We start from the raw sequence: 11,992 nt of genomic DNA on the forward strand, positions 1-11,992 counted from the left end.
CCTCAAAGAAGATCTGCAAATGACCAATAAGCATATGAAAAGATGCTCAACACCAGTAATCATTAGGGAAATGCAAGTCAGAAACAGTGAGAGACCACCTCACATTCATTAGGATGGAATCTATCAAAAAAAAAATGAAGAAAAAGACTAGAACCAGTGTTGGCCAAGATGTGGAGAAGTTGGAACCCTTGTGCACTGTGGTTGGAATATATAATATATAGTTGCTGTAGAAATCAGTATAACAATTCCTAAAAAAATTTAAAAATATAATTATATAGGACACAGCAATTCCACTTCAGAGTATATACCCTCCCCAAAGAGTTGAAAGCATGTTCTCAAAGACATATTTCAACACCCATGTTCATATCATCATTATTCATAATAGCTAAAACATGGAAGCCACGCAAGTATTGGAATCGCTGCCCAATGCACCCCTAAAGCCAAACGGGACACCCGCCCTTGTAGAAGGGAAAAAGCGTTATTACGAGGTTGGCCAGCAAGGAGACAGGAGACAAAGGTTAAATCATTCTCCCTGATGGGCTGTTGAAAAGGGTTTTTTAAGAGCAAAGGAGCAGGTGCAGGAAGGTTGGGGGCAGTCTTAGGCATTTTGTGCAAACGCAGATTTTCATGTTGTGTCATACATCCCATGTTCAAAAGACGGTCTTCTTAACATGATCGGAAGGGGAGTTCTTGGTACCCCAGGTCATTCGTCAGTCACTTGTGCAGTTGCCGTTTGAGTCTTGCCAGCCGTCTTGTAGTCTCACTGGCTCAAAGCAGTTGAAACTTGCTCAAGGAGGACAAATGGAGTTTCTGAAAAATAACTCACGCCCCAAGATTAGATCTTTTGTAAATATCATATGCAACATGACTTAAGAAAGTAGTCTCCGGGGGACCGTTGATAAAAATCTGGCTGGGGCCCCATTTTATTTTGGGCTTGGTTTTGGGCCTGGCTATGGTATCAGTCCAGGGATGCATGGATGAGCAAAATGTGGAATATACATACAACGGCATATTATTTATCCTTAGAAAAAGGAAGGAGGGTCTGGCCAGGTGGCGCAAGCGGCTAAGTGCGCGCGCTCCACTGCGGCGGCCCGGGGTTCACTGGTTCGGATCTCGAGCATGCACCGACGCACAGCTTGTCAAGCCATGCTGTGGCGATGTCCCATATAAAGTGGAGGAAGATGGGCATGGATGTTAGCCCAGGGCCAGTCTTCCTCAGCAAAAAAAGAGGAGGATTGGCAGATGTTAGCACAGGGCTGATCTTCCTCACACACACAAAAAAAGAAGGAAATTCTAAGATACGGCACACCATTGATGATCCTTCAGGATATTACTCTAAATGAAATAAGCCAATCACAAAAATACAACCTTGTGTGATATCCCTTCTGTGAGGTTCCTGAAATCACCAGATTCAGAGAGATAGAAAGAATGGTGTTTGCCAGTGGCTGGGAGGAGGGAGAATGGGGGATTATTCATGAATGGGTATAGAGTTTCAGTTTTGTAAGATGAGAAGAGTATTGAAGAGGGAACGTGATGATGATTGCACAGCAATATTAATGTCTTCAATGCACTTAAAAGGTACTTAATGTATCGATGGGGCCTGATGACTTGTCCTGGCCGAGCACATGATGTGCCCTTGCACATCTTACCCCTCACTGTACAGTTGGGAAACTGGCCCAGAAAGAGGCAGGTACTGGCCCAGACCACAGGAGGTAGTCAGAGTCCCGAAGACTAGACAGAGCTCCAGCTTCCTTGGCCAAGGCTCTGCCCCTTCCCTCAGGTTTCCTTTGGCAATGAGAGGCATTAAGATCCTAGGGGATTGCTGCCCACCCCTCTCCATATGGGGTCATTTTCCTCTCCTCATCATCACGTGTGCACAGGCACACCCACTCACACTGACTTCTCATGTGGGGACCATGGAGGTGCAGTCAAGAAAGAGCTGACACCGGGCAAGTGACAAGAGGCAGGAGGGAGAGAGGTTGCAGGCAGCTCTCCTACGGGGCCATAGCTTCCGTTCTCCTAGATACGTGCCCAGGGGCCCACAGATGGGCAGAGGAATCCCTAAGGTTCCTAGGTTTCTACCTGTTCCAGACCCATCCCTGGCCCAGCCTGGGGAACACAGGACTTGGGTCCTGCAGTCCACCTCTGTGGGCACCCAGACCTGTGATGAGCCCATCCTCCCCTTTTGTAGGCGTTGGGAACAGGAGAGAAGACCTCAGTGAGGATCCTCCTGTCTAAAGTGGAGTGCATCCAGCGGGTGACTCCAAGTGTTCCATGTGCTCGCAACGTGTCCATTGGACTGGGTTCTCTGTTGATGACGTACTGTGCTCTGAAACCCTGAGCAAATGCTTTCCAGCCCCTGGAGATCCTTTAGAACGGAGGAGACTTGGGGGCCTGGGTGAATGAGAACTGAGGATAAGGAAGAAGATGCCAGAGCACTGGACACCAAGTCCAGAGTCCAGGGAGAAGACTAATCCTTGTTGGACCCTTGGGGTCCTCATCTGGAGGTAGGGGGAATCATTGTCAGCTGTTAGGATACCTTAGGAGTGAAGAGGACACCTGGTGGGGAACAGCAAGAGGGGGGAAATGTAGGTTCCCGAGATTCCTCCCACTCTCTCGAAGCTGACAGGTCCTGCTCCTTTAACCCTGGGACCCTGGAGAGCCTCTGCCTTGAATTCACCTGAAGAAAGGCTCCCTTCTGTTTGGTGGAGTTCCTGCCTGGGCTGCAGTGCTAGTGCTGGCCACCAGGGAGTGGGCAGCCTCTTGTGTCAGTGTTGGCCAGTGAGTTTTTGTTTTTATCTTTTTTTCAGTTGTATTGAGATATGCTTGATATACAGCACTGTGTAAGTTAACACTGCTGTGTGGTATATTTGAAAGTTGCTAAGAGAGTAGATCCTAAAACTTATCATCATCAGGAAAAAAACTTTTATTTCTGTTTGGTGATTGATGTTAACTAAACTTATTTTGGTAACCATTACATTATATATATATATATATAAAGTCATTCTGCTGTAATGTGGAATTTACTTGGTGTCCACTGAACTTTTCTTGAGCTCCTGCAGCAGTGAAGAGTCCAGCAGAGCTCTTTCTGGCTGTCACCCTGCCTCAGAAACAACTTGTACCTCCTATTAGTAGTGCTCATCTCCACAATCAAAGTTGGTCAGAAGCAGGGGGCGGGGTGCAAGATCTACCCATGTACTCATTCAGCAGCTGTGCCCTGAGCACTCACCCTGTGCCAGGTGCCCTGGTGGGCCAAAGTTCAGGATGAAAATGAACCAAGTGGTCCCTGCCTGCCAGGAGCTCACAGTCTAGAGGGGAAATGGACAAAAGCAAAGACACAAGAAAGAAAAGAGCAAGTGCTGTAGAGAAACACAGCAGGGGGCTGTGAGGGAGGGCTGGGCGTCACTGGGTAGGAGGGTCTGAAAGGCCTCTCTAGGGTGACATTTTCTGGGACCAGGATGACAAGAAGGAGCCAGCCCTGCACGACTCTGGGAGCAGTGTGTCACGGAGATGGCACCACTGGCCCTGAGTCTCACAGACAGAAGTGAGTTTGGCCAGAGGAGGTTAGAAAGGTGGCCAGTGTGGCTGGAGGGAGCCTGGGAGGAGAGAACAGGAGCTGAGGTGGAAGGTAGGGCCAGGGCCTGGTAGGCTGTGTCAGTTACCTTTCCCTCTCTGACTTCATTTCCCCTAACCTTGCATTTCAAAACTACAAATGTTGACTATCTCACAATTTGTGTGGATCAGCAATCAGGCATGTTTTAGCTGGGTGCCTCTGCCTCAGTGAGTTTAACAGGTTGGGGCTGTGGCCTCAACTGAGGCTTGACTGGGAGAGGACTGACCCCCAGGTTCACCTTCAGCCTTCACGGTTCAGTTTGGACTGAGAGCCTGAGTTCCTTTCGGTCTGTTGGCCTGGGCACTCCTGTGCTTCTCTCCTCAATGGGCCTCCACAATGGGCAGCACCAATACACCGGTATTTGATTCTTCAGTTCCAGGGATTCGACAGAAAGAGAGAGAGAGAGAGGGAGTAAGAGGAAGTGAGAGACTTTTTTACTTAAAATTTTGACACGACATCCCATCACTTTGGCTGTTATTATGTTCAGAAGCCAGTTACTAACCACTTAGTGGTTCCACGGGGATGGCTATAATATGGATGGGCCTTACTGGGTACCACTGTGGAGGCTGCCCACCTTGCAGGCCAAAATGAGGCACTTGAGTCTCATTCTCCATAAAACAGGAAACAATTGAATGGTTTCATGCCACAGGATGGCAATATCTGGATTTCCATTAGTTGCAAGCCCCTCATGGTGCTGACCTGAAAATGACGTCAAGTTGGAAGTGACTGTCTCAATATCACATTCCTGGAACCCAGGCCTGTTTTGAGTGGTGTTCTGTACTACATCTCACCTCTCTTTGTTATTCTTCCATCTCTAAGTTTGTGCCTTAGGTACATGTGACACCAGCCCACAGGGGTAATAGATATTATCTCATATTTGTGGGTGACATCTCTAGGAAGTAGATTCTAGCCTGATCCCCATGGTGCAGCTTTGGAGACTGGGGAAGACCTGAGAGGCACAGGGATATTCCCAGGTTGCAGAACTGGTAAGAAAAAGGAGGTCTGCATTCATCTCTGTGTCCTCAAAGCTAGGACCCTCTTAGGTTTCCAGGGAGCTATGGCTAGGGCTGTGTGGGCTCCCTGTGTACAGTTTAGGAGATGACATGGTGTCATAGACCTCAACAGATCTTATAACTCTCGTAACCAGGCACCCACAGCCCTCCACCTAGCTCACTTGATTGGAGACAGTCAACAGGCAAAAATGTTTTGTTGTTGTTTCCCAACTTTTGGAGGATCTGGGCTCAAAAAAGCCCAGAAAGAGAATATTTTTGATAGTTTCCGACGTTGGCTCAGTCCTCATCCCCGATGCCTCTGGGCATCTGGCAGGAGGCAGTGAAAGGTAACACGGGGCAGCACAGGAAAGTCTAGTGCAAGCCAGGGCACAACTGTGATCCCACTTGATCAGCCCCACACCCCTTGCCCCTCTTTGTGTGTGTGTGTATGTGTATGTGTGCGTGTGCATGTGTCTGTGTTGAGGGGGGAAGGCAGGGCATGAGGGGCAGGTCATTCCTAGGCAGGAGCTGGTTGTTAGGTGTCGGAAGCCTGGTGGGTCTGTCATGTTCATACCCCGGGTCATGGCTGGCAGCATGAGAAGGTGAGCTCCTCTACTCATATGTTACAGAGACCTAGACTTTTCATCTTCTTCCCTCCCTGATCAGAGTTCTTTGCAAGGATGCCCTTCTCTGCCTGGTTCAGAGCTGAGCTGCCGTGATCCCCTTTCCCTTACCCAGTGTGAGCTTCTGGAGGCCAGTGAGGCAGAGCCAGAGAGTAAGGGGAACTGCAGCCTGGGTATTCCTGGAAAGGAAGTGGGATCTTTCCTGTGTTTAGAAGGACACATGGAAAATCAGCTATGTGAGTGAACCTTTCTTTTTATCTCGCTCCAGCGCCAGCTGCAGAACTCCACCCAGCGGCAGAAGCAGAGCAGTGGGCAGTGGTGGAGGTAGAGCTGGCTCCAGCTCCGTTGACATCACCCCCTCTAGCGCTGCAGCCAGCGTCCCCTCCCTCAGCAGTATTGGAGCTGGAGCAAGGGCCAACATCAGCTCCAGCAGGAGTGGGAGCTTCTGAGCTAGAGTCACCTGGACCATCATTTTCTAGTGGGAAGTCCATCTCCACCTGTGGCTCATAAGGAGCGTGAGAAGAAGCCCAACCTCACGGCCTTCCCTCCTAAACTGGTGGTGGAGCAGTTGACCATGATGGATGCAGTGAGCAGCTGGGCTCTCAGGGCGGTTGGGGTAGGCCTTCTCTCTGCCATCGTTGCCTCAGACTGATGCGGACTCTTATGATCTGGGCCCAAATCTCAGCTGCATCCCTTACCAACCGTACGACCTGGGCAACTCTCTGAACCCCCAAGCCTTTGCTGTCCACCTCCAGACCGTAGAGGTGGACACTAACAGGACCTGCTGCACAGAGTGGCTGTGCCGACTCCATGAAGTAGAAGAGAAAGAAAGGTGGGCGGGGCCTGACACATCAGTGTGGGGGGGTCACTGTGTGCAGCCAGATCCCTGGTAGCCCAACCGGCTGCTCAGGAGGCTCAACAGCTTCAGGACTTATTAGATACCTGATGTGTACTCCACTACAAGGGAGACAGACAAGGCCCGTGGTTGTAGCTGCCACGGGGGAATGTGCATCAGAATGTGGAGTGGGACCAGAGGGGGATCAGGGTGGTGGAATATGCCCTGTTGAGCCACCGTCTGGAGCTTGGAGTTATCGAGGATGGGCTGGGTGCAAATGCCCATCTCCCTTCCCTGCCAGTATTGGGTCCAGGGTCATCCTGTGCTGGGTGCCCACAGTGGACAGAGAAGAAAAGCCAGGGACTCTCACAAGGCTCAGGCCACATCCTGAGCTTCCTGAGCTCCAGCTCTAAACTGTGACCCCTGTGTGGGACTTTGGGGGCTATGGACACAGAGCTGGGGTGTGGCAGGGCTGGGTGACACTCTCCCTGTGAGTGTTAGTTTTTGGGTCCTAAATGTGCCCTTCTGGGACTCCCTGAGAATCTGTCTCATCCAGGAGGGGAGATTTAAATAGAAGGGGACTGAAGCTAGAGCAAGCGGGGCTCCAGCGCCCCACCTCACAGCTCATTCTCTTCCCATCCCCAGGAGTGGGAGATCCTGAAGAACTTCTCCTCGCCCCACACTGTCATTTCTGTTCTGCAGAAAACCTCCACAAACCATCTGAAGAATACATGAGGAGAAGTTTCCCTGTGGGTAAGCCTCTCTCCATAGTAGGACCAGGGTGGATGGGGGATCTCCTGTATGTCTGCCATTGGCCCCTCAGTCAGCTGGGAACTCCTGGGAGGCAGCAAATGCTGGGGACAGGGCCTGGGCATCGGCAGGGGGTCTCTAAGCTTCCTGGGGTCCTTAGTGCACGAGTTCTGCTTCAGGACTCAGTTTCCCTAAGTGTCAGGTACTGGGTTGAGCCAAATTGGAGATTTTCAAGTGTTTATAGCAACAGAACTCTACACCCAGTTGAAACTCAAAGCAGTCAAAACAGAGCTGCTCTGTAGAGCTGGGGAATGCAGACTCCAGTGACGAACAAGAGAGCCCCCTCCCAGTCCCATGAGACCTTAGCACTCAGAGGAGCCCAGTGAGAACACTCCTCCAGGCAGTTTGAATCTCTCGGGTTGTCAACGAAAAGGGATTTGCACTCAGACCCCTCACATTATTCCTAAATTTATCCTTCCTTCTTTCCCCTCCCTTGAGGGAGAGCTCTGAAAAACTTAAGGAGCTCTATAACCAAGACAAGTCCTTGAGCAGAGAACTGACGACCAAGGCAGAGTGGAGGCTGGGGGTCTGGAAAGAGAGGAGGGGTAAGAGAGAGGGAGACTGGGCAGACTGTGGTAATGATAGTTTCTCACTTGAACTTTCTCTGAAACACTCCCATCTATCTTGTCCAGATTAAGAAGCAGAGGGATCTCTCTGGCCCATGGGCAGGTGGGGTGCCGTTTGTGGGCAGGAGGCCCTGGTCATGGGACACAGTGGTTGGTGTTGGCTGGGCTGTTCCAGGAGGAGTTGCCGAGCTGGCACCATCAGCAGGTCTCTGGCTTCTAAGCACGTCCATCTTGCTGGATGTAGCTTCTTCCAGGCTGTTGGGTGGTTGGGGTGGGTTTAGCCCTCAGCCTAAACCTATCCTCAGGAAGCCAGGACCCTGCTGCTCCTTTTATCTTCACCACATCTCCAAGGGGCTGCACCCTGCCTGCCCCAGGGATGTGCGTGGCAGAGGATTCCCATGGCCCAGGTGGACAAACAGGCTGCTCATCCTTGGGTCTGAATAGCTGCACCAGAGACAGATGTGTGTGCATTCTGGGACCCCCCCCTCGAACCCCTAGAGTAGTCACTCGAGTCAACCACAGGAGTCTCACCTGAGTGCCTGGTTGGCAATGACATATACCCCAGGTGGCTTATGAGAAGCGTGTAGGCAACTGATGGATTCTTAGTGGATCCTGCTGAAAGGACGTTAGGAGCTTCATGTAAACGAGAGAGTGAAGCGTCCTGTCACCCCCTTCCCTGTGGGTCAGAGGTGGCAACTTGTGGGTCCAGTTCCTGAGTGGATAAAGAAAGAGTTCAGTGCAGGGGAATGTCCTGAGGGGTTCCTTGGGGAGGAGTAGGCTTTGGCACGGCCTCTGTCCCAGCCTGGGGGCCAGACACTCCATGGGACTGGGGCAGGCAAGAGCCACTCAACCGGACTCCCAAGACACCCCATCCTCTCCACCCACATTTCAGCCCAGGACCAAGCTTTGAGAGCTCAGGGGACAGGACTGTTGTCAGTGGTGGGGCTGGGGTTTAGGTGAGGATGTTGTAACAGGGCCTCTGGCTGGGAGGGGCAAGCGACCTCTCCTCTGTGGGCCCCTGAGCAACTCACTGCCCCTGTTTGGGCCTCTGTCTCCTCATCTGGGAAGGGAGGGATGGTGATTGTGTGGTGCAGGCCCCGCAGGGTGGTGATGAGGTAAGAGGGAGGAAAGGAATGTGGGAGCTTTCTGCCTGCTCCACCTGGAGGGGTGAGGGCCAGAACAAGGATGACAGTCATGTGACACTGAGTCCTCAGGAGAACCTGTGAGGTAACTGGAGTTCTCACACTTTCCAGATGAGGAAACAGGCTCAGGAAGGCCTGACTGCAAGCCCAAGCTCACTCCCAGAGTGCGAGTTGAAGCTGGGCTTGTTCTGGAATCACAAGACCTTGGAGGATGGAATGGCATTGGTACCAGTTGACTCAAGCCAGATGTCTGGTGTGGGAGGCCATTGGTGCTGGAGAGAAATGGGGTGAGGGGAGTATCGCCTCGCTGACACTGTCCTCGACCCTGGCAGGAGGGGCCCTCCACGTTTGCCCCCCCGGAGATCAGCCCCCAGAGGGTGCAGGAGAAGCAGCAGCAGCAGCAGCAGGTGAGTGTGCCTGTGGGGGAGGGTCTCTGTGCTCCCAGCTGGAGGCCTCAAATCAAGAGAGGAGGGCCCTTCCTCTTGCTGCCACAGTGTCCGAATCCCCCAGTAGAAGTGACCAGGAGGGCCTGGAAGAGCTGGTGCAGGATGGGTTTGTTGTGGGGAGGGCCAGGGACCGCACACCCTGTGATTTGCCATAAGCCGGCCCTGGGAGGTGAGGAGGAGGAGTGTGGTGTTCTTGGGGTGTGAAGGGAGGAGGAATTGAGGGGAGGCTGCTAAAGTTCCTAGGCTGCTCCCCTTGGGAACCCTGGCGTGGGCCAGGCTGAGGGTGAGGACTTTTCAGGGGAGGTCCTGTAGGGAGTTGACTTGAGAGTAAGGGCTTATCCCACCTGCACCCTGATGTCACAGGGTGTCATCCCCTATCTTGGCACTTTCCTCAGTGACCTGCTGATGTTGTACCTGGTGATGGGTGATTATCTCGAGGTTGGTGAACCTGAGGACCAGGCAGAGAGGACCAAGATCCTGATCCTTGTGATGCGGGAGCCCCCAAACTGAGCTCTGAGCTCTCAGCACTTGGCACATCTCTCATGAGAGCCTCGCAGCTGCCCCTGGGAGCTGGGGCATCAGGCCCATCTTAGGGATGAGTGAACAGAGGCTTCACCTGAGCCATCCATTCTGGTTCAGAGCTGCCTGATGGCACAGCTGCGTGAGGTTTTATCTGAGCTGGACTCAGCCTCTCCCTCCCATGCTGCCCATGGAGGGAGAGAGAAGTCGGGCCCCCCCAAGTCAGGCAGCACATAAGTGGCTGAGCAGCCCCCTCTGCCTGAGGCCTCAGCCTCCAATCTGTCATCAGAGAGGGTTGTGCTGCCAGGTCCCTCAGCCTCACCCCCATGTGCTCCTTCTCTGGAGCCCAGAGCCCGGCCTAGGTCCAAGTCCTGTTTTCTCTGCATGCCCCGCCCCCTCTGGGGACCTGGCAGTAGTGCAACATGAGAAGGGGTGGGCATAGGGGGCTAGTCAGTCTAGGGGTCTTTGTCTGATGGACTCTGGCTGTCTACCTTCCAGGAAATGAGATCAACCTTGAGAAGAGGACTGAGGTGAGCAACTGTGACACTCCCTGCAGGGGAGGGGAAGGAGGTGGAAATCAGAGACCCTCTGGGCAGAACAGTCCCTGGCTCCACCCCCTGTATCTTACATTGAGTGGAAGAGTTTGATGACAGAGAAGTGGGAGACCCATCCATTGGCGGGTGGGTTGAGGGGAGGATGGCATCAAGGAAAACTTCCTGGAGGAGGGGCTGATTATTCCCATTCTGAGAACAGGTAGAGCCTGGATGGAACTGGAGGGAAGGAGGGTTCCCAGCACTGGTCCCCTGCCCCACTTCTCACCCCCCACAAGGCCGCTGAAGCATCCCCCACCCAGGCCCTGTCTGCATCCTCTCCTTCCCTCTGGTCCCAGGAATACCGAGTCATGAGGGAGATCCTGCTGCTCCAGGAGGCTGCAAAGAATTACAAACAGAGCCTGAGGAGTGATTTGGTGCCTGGCTCCAGGACATGGAGCTGCTCAACGAGAATGAGAGGTGAGGCCGGGCAGGAGTTGGGTGAGGGCAGGGGTGGACTCTCCCTGTTGGCTAGTCCAGAGAGCCTGTCTCCATGGTCCCCCACTCATCCCCAGGCCTTATTTCATGGCGACCTCTAGGACACCCAGACTCCAGCTGCTGGGCAAGCAGTGGGGGGACACCTGAGTTGTGGCTCCTGGTAGGCTCACAGGTGCCTCTCTGTCCCGTAGCTACAGCCTGTCTTGCCAGCTGGAGCCCCAGACCTAGTTGGCCTGCAGAATACTCAAGGCCAAGAAGAACCGGCCGTCATCAAGGTCAGGGGTGAGTGAGTGTCTGGGCCGGGGTGACTGACTCCTAGGGGTTCAGTAAGGCTTCGGGTTAAGCGTGTCTTTGGGCAGTTGGACAGCTGGCACTGGGATCCCAGCTCCACTACTGAGCAGTCCTGTGACTGGGGTGACTCTCTTCAGCTTCCTGAGACTCTGTTTCCTCCTCTGTGAAATAGGTGATACTAAATGATCGCTCACGTGGCAGAGACAAATGGGGTACTGCTGGCTGACAGCACTGAGCACAGAGTCTGGAGCACCCAGTGCAGTGGGGACAGGGTTGGGGCCATGATTCTGAGGAAGGCCCCCCAAGATAACCTGACTCTTCTACTCAGCCCCCAGGCCCCAACACCGAGCCCCGTGCCAGTGGCCGGTCACAGCCCCATCCTCAGCAGTGGGGACACAGCTGGGATGCTTGCAATGCACCGGGCCAGCTCCTCCCACCTGATGGGAAAGGGAGCATTGTAAGCTGATTCTTGGGGCCCCCTGGAGCCCAAGAGAGAGGGGACGACCCCACCCCAGCTCCCTGACATCTCTACCCCAGCACCTACTCACCCATTGGGGAGGGACAGTGATTGTTTGTTGTAAATAATAAATGCCATATTTGAATATTAAAGTTTTGTTCCTTTTACAGCCTAGGAGTTGTGGTGTGCTTCTGTTGTTTTCTGTAGGCATGTGAGACACAGAATCTCATTTCTCCTTGAATCAAGAACTCTTCCGGGTCATCAGCTTATTGTATGTGGGAGAAGGGAGAAGGGCCAGTCCCTTTCCTGGCTAGTGGAGACACTTCCAAGTCCCACTAACTCAGAGGACAAGTTCATTTCAGTGTCATTCAGCTCCTCCAGGAGCAGACTCGGCCTCCCACCCATTCTCTTGGGATTTAAAGGTACCTTCACAGGCAGAACAACCACTGAAATGTGAGTGTCTTTAAAACAGCACTACCCAGGACCATGTCGTGCCACAGGCAGGGGCTGCCCTTCTACATTCTGGAGGAACAGGGAATGTTTTCTGCTTCTCTTGTTGAGGTTTCTTTTGACCAAATTTTAGGAACTTGTAGTTTTCTAGTTCAATCTCTGGAATTGCATCAGCTCTAAGTGGGGAAAACAATGTAAAAAGATCAAAACGTGCACATGG

The 11,992-nt window shown here is 52.8% G+C and overlaps 1 long non-coding RNA gene across 1 annotated transcript; it reads left to right on the forward strand.

Moving 5' to 3' along the window:
• The first annotated feature begins 5,405 nt into the window (after positions 1-5,405).
• Positions 5,406-11,632, forward strand: LOC131398557 (uncharacterized). The gene is made up of 6 exons (XR_009216918.1): positions 5,406-5,814; positions 5,984-6,816; positions 8,914-10,076; positions 10,436-10,556; positions 10,766-10,856; positions 11,194-11,632. It is a non-coding gene; the product is annotated as an uncharacterized LOC131398557 (long non-coding RNA).
• Positions 11,633-11,992: the final 360 nt, after the last annotated feature.

Source organism: Diceros bicornis, chromosome 35 (assembly GCF_020826845.1).
Source record: "Diceros bicornis minor isolate mBicDic1 chromosome 35, mDicBic1.mat.cur, whole genome shotgun sequence".
In the NCBI taxonomy this organism is placed as follows: domain Eukaryota; kingdom Metazoa; phylum Chordata; class Mammalia; order Perissodactyla; family Rhinocerotidae; genus Diceros; species Diceros bicornis.